Raw genomic sequence first — 5,096 nt, 5'->3', positions numbered from 1 at the left:
GCCACCTGACTAAACGGAATACGCTTCAGCTTTCCCTCCGAGTTTGCTTTGCCAGCAAACAAGCTAAAGAAAGTTAACACCTTTTTTCCGTATCAATAAAACATTTCCGTGTAGGTTTTAGCCAATCAGAGAAGTTTATTATTTGACAACAGCAACCTCCAATCACAGCACGAAAGTTGGGATTTACATTAAATTAAAGGTGGTTAAATCTGGTGTAAAGTCGGTTATCCAACTTTACATCATCAAATAAATGTTGTTAAAGGTGGTTAAACCAAGCTTTACACTACCGTGTGTAAATGTGATTTAAAGTTGGTGTAAAGGAGTCTCTTTATCTGCCTTTATACTTGAGAGTAAAGCTGGGATAAAGGTCAGCTTTAAAAAAATGTAAAGTCAGTGTATAGCTGAATAAATTCCACATTTATTCCAGCTTTATTTAAGCTTTACACCACGGTAAAGTTATATTTTCATGCTGTGCAGCCCGTATGTGAAAGACTTGTGACGCATTATTATAGCCCGTAAATTGTCAGCGGTCTTTTTAGTCGACCCTGAAGACAACATAAACCGGCCTTTACCGTGTAGGTGAAGTCAGACGGCTAATATATTTGATTTTTGTGCGCTCGCCTGGTGGTGAAAAGACATCATTAAGTCTGGAAGCCCGCAAGTCCCTAGCATAACTCAAAGAATCGAGCTATGTTGTTGATCCGCGAGGGCTAAGAGCGTTTATTGACGCTGGCGGTAAAACTTAGCGATCAAGGACAACAGAGCCAGGTGAAGAGACTAAAAGCAATTCTTTACCGAAAAGTATATTGCCTAGAGACTTAGGGCTCATTTGCCCAATGTTGCCGCGTCGGAAGTTTGGAATTGAAGAGTTGCTTCTAGACTCTAATAAATCTTTGAGAATGAACCTGTTGGCCTTTCCGCGTTGAATTGACTCAAGGGCATCCCATAATATTCATTCATCGAAACCGACTGTTTATTTCGACTGTTGAAGTTCACGCTACATAACCGTGATTGAAATACGCCAAATCGTCAGGAAGATAATTTAAGAGTGAAGCAATTGAAATATTGCTTTATTTAGGCCAATAAGAAAGCCATTTGGACGTTCTTTCCAAAAAGAAACGGCTTGTTGAAGTAGTATTCGTAACTTTGCTCTTGTATTGTGTTACAGCGTGACCACATTGGACGTTGGGATCTGGAAACGATTCTTATCCATCGACTGTAGCCGTGGATCAGCGTGGATGTGAAGAACTCATGAATTGATTTCTTGTGTCGAGCTGTGGCATGTGCATAGTGCTGAATGGAAAGCTGAACAAGGCAAAGATCGATGTAAGTAAGAACGTAACGTCTTAGGTGCCGTTCTCTTGCCTCAAGTTTCTGTTTTTTGCTATTAATGTGGTGATGTTTCGAGGTCACAATCTAAACAGCATCGTGTCATAAAGTCTCACCTTTATACATTAATTGAAATGAGTAATTCCATTCAAATTGTGCTTTTTTCCATTGAAATCCAATTTATGGAGCAAAAGCAATGTGAAACAAGCAAAAATCGGCGATAAAGCAATCCTGGGTACTTTTGCTTAACTCTTTCAGTGCTAAAGTCGACTTTTGTCGACATTTGGAGGAGCAGTCAATGAACCACTTGTGACGTCATTAATTTAAAAGTCAGCAGATTTTGGTGATAAGCATCTGATAGAGCTAGGTTTGACCTTTTCAAAGAACTATTCACTTTGCGTATCGGTCGTATCCTAACAGAGCTAATCGAGAAAAAGTCAATCACTTTTTAGTGCAAAATCGGTGCTTAAAAAGGCCAAAACACCTGTAAAAGATCGAGGTCCTCTTGACAGGGTTTACCAATGTTTTTATCAAAACTTTTTTGGTCTAAAGGAAGGACGAATACAGTAGAAAGAAGTGGAAATAACAAAGCCAAGAGAAACGAAAGGAAAAGGAGCAAGAAAAAAAATGGAAACGATTTCGCAAAAAAAAAAAAAAAAAAAAAAAAAATTTTGGCTTATGCGCATGCACCAAAGTACATTTTTGTACATTTTAATGGAATCTTCCTCAAAATCTTGCTGCATTGTGGAAAAGTGCTTTTTAAGTAAAGTTAAGGGAAATCCAGGATCGTAGCATCAAAAATTCAGTTTAATGGTAAAAAAAAACCCAGTTTTTGGAGAAATTCAGCACTGAAAGGGTTAAGGTACAGTCGAGCTTCCACTGACAGTACTAACTGTATAACCCTTTTTCCTGTGTTATTTTCAAAACGAGCAGTGTTTCCAGTTAAACGAAACGAACCGATGCACTTTACTGAGTTCTACTTTCCTGTATTCAGTTCTGGCTTCCAATGATATTTAGCTTATATTGTAACACCTCACCTCTTTGGATAAAGTTTAACTTCTACTTTATAATGTGCTGACATTCCAAGGGAAAATTTGATGTTTAAACGTTTAAGTTTGTCTTTCACTCCTTCAATTCAAAAGCCATTCTTTTTGTTTTATTTTGACAACTAGATTGTAAATGTGTTTGTTTTTCTTTTCTGATGAAGTAACTGCATGTAAGTTTAACCTCTCTTAACAAAAGGCTGCTCAGTGAAATGACTTGAATTTTATTAGCAATCTTTTCATTTCATTCCATGCAAAAAGCATTTCAATAGCTCGAGGTTAGCACTTATTGTTAAGTATTCCAGTTTATTTGACTTTTTGGCACCAATGTTGTCTTCAAAAGATCTGCGTTTTTAAAGCATACAATAATTGTATCTGACCTCCTATTATTTTGTGAAATGATTGATCAGCACTATAACCTTCACTGACAACTCTTTTGCCTGGCACAATGATATGGAATATTAATATTCCTGAATTTAACCAGTAAACTGGGATCTGAACAGTAACATACAGGCTTTACGAAGAGAAACATTTTTTCAAAGCTTTCACTCTCTTCTACTTTGGTCAAGTGTTTACACATGGCATATATTATATATCCATTCCCCTTAACCCTAACCCCTTTCAATAACCCTATCCCTTTCTTAACCCTAATCCTTTCTCTTAAAACTAACTCAATCCATAACCCTTACCACTTTTCATAACCCTGATTCTTTCTCTTAACCCTAACCCTTACTCAAACCATAACCCTAACCCTTTTCAATAACACTAAACCTTAGGGTTAAGGTTATTATTAGAATTATTTTGAATTGGGGTTAGAATAACCTGTAAGAATAAACCTTACAGTTATTCTGGTACGAAGGGCATTGGCCTAATTTTATGTTGATCTGATGATTGGGGCTTAAACTGCTTGCTATGCTGAGACTAAATATATTAAATTATTATAAACAACGGAAAATATGTCTTGAGTGGTTTCACGGAATCTTAGGAGTGCTTGATACAAATACATGCAGAATGAAACACTAATTAAAAGACAGAAACTGAAAGTTGACAGTTACTCCATCAATATACATTGTATCATTTTGTCAGTACCATGCAAATCCTTATTTTTTCAATTGTCTGTGTTTTTACAGGTTTTCCTGCAGAGTGGCTGAAAATCCTAAGCTTGCCCACCTTATCCATTTAAAAGAGCAGATCAAGACCATATTTTTTTATAAAAAAAAATCATACAATAACAACGACACAGCAAAAATGACGGAAAAAGGTTTGTAAAAGTGCCTTGTGCTGAAATAAATAACAAAAAAGAAAATCTGTCAGTCTCGGTCTCTTTCATGCGTACTGCACAGCACGAAAATTGGGATTTACATTAAATTAAAGGTGGTTAAATCTGGTGTAAAGTCGGTTATCCAACTTTACATCATCAAATAAATGTTGTTAAAGGTGGTTAAACCAAGCTTTACACTACCGTGTGTAAATGTGATTTAAAGTTGGTGTAAAGGAGTCTCTTTATCTGCCTTTATACTTGAGAGTAAAGCTGGGATAAAGGTCAGCTTTAAAAAATGTAAAGTCAGTGTATAGCTGAATAAATTCCACATTTATTCCAGCTTTATTTAAGCTTTACACCACGGTAAAGTTATATTTTCATGCTGTGAATAGTCAAAGAGTGGACCATTTAATGGGCTAAATTGTTCCTTCGTTTTGCAAACTTTGTTTGCAGTTGACAATAATTAACAGTGTTTTTTTTTTGGCAAGAATTCAGCAAAGATGAAAACATTCTGTTTATAAATTATGATAAATGCTAATCGAATTTTGGGGAAAAATTCCCTTTCCAATGCAAAGGCTTTATCCTTGAAAAAAATATTTGTGCAAATCTTTTATTGCTAATATAATAGTGGTCAACAATATTATTTTAATCATACTGGTCACGGGAGCTAAAAAATTGGTCAAATTCCCCCAAATGGTGTCATATTTAAGCAAGGAGACAAGCAAGGAGAATTTGTGGGTTGATATTTAGGACTCAAGAACAGCTGGCTATTATAAATTTATTATGAGTCATGGAAATGTGTTCCTGTTTGCGCGAGCGTTCTCTCTATTGCTGTGTAATCCGTGGGATTACATAAAACACAACAAAAATAACGAGCGTGATATACAAGCCACGAGCGGCGAAACCACGCGCCTCAGGTTGCGAAGAACATTTTTTTTTTGAGAATATACCCTTGACTCTGTTTAAAGGAAACTTCTCATGAAGATATGCATTGAATACTAATAAAACTTTTCAGAAAATTCGGGATACTAGTTGAAGTTCCGCTGAGAATATATGATGGAAAGATTTTAAAAATTGTATAAAATGCAAAATACTGGAAACAACTACCGGTTAAACTGCAGTTAAACTGCGAGAAGTCTCTCGATTGCTCTATTACAGGTGCCCCGTGATACGAGCGCAACATTCAGCTCGTCACACAAACAAGAACACATTTGCACCACTCATAATAAATTAATGACCATATAACCAGATATTTCAGAGTCCCCAGTATCAGCACACAAGTTCTCCTTGCTTGGCTCCTTGCCTTTAGTATGGCACTAGTTGGGAGATTTTGATCATTCCTTAACTCTCGTGACCGGTGTGATTGAATATGCTTTTAACTTGTATAAATTTAATTAAATTAAAATAATAATGTTGATCACTATAAGGAATGAGAGAATAGCACGAATATTTTGAGAACAAAC

At 36.0% G+C, this 5,096-nt stretch overlaps 1 long non-coding RNA gene across 1 annotated transcript; it reads left to right on the top strand.

Annotated features, from left to right (window-relative positions):
* The first annotated feature begins 250 nt into the window (after positions 1–250).
* Positions 251–3,852, top strand: LOC144636612 (uncharacterized). The gene is made up of 3 exons (XR_013567563.1): positions 251–575; positions 1,169–1,326; positions 3,503–3,852. It is a non-coding gene; the product is annotated as an uncharacterized LOC144636612 (long non-coding RNA).
* The last annotated feature ends 1,244 nt before the right edge of the window (positions 3,853–5,096 follow it).

The sequence above is a fragment of the Oculina patagonica genome, chromosome 13 (assembly GCF_052425735.1).
Source record: "Oculina patagonica isolate OP01 chromosome 13, crgOcupat, whole genome shotgun sequence".
NCBI lineage: Eukaryota > Metazoa > Cnidaria > Anthozoa > Scleractinia > Oculinidae > Oculina > Oculina patagonica.
This window is presented reverse-complemented; position numbering and strand designations above follow the sequence as displayed.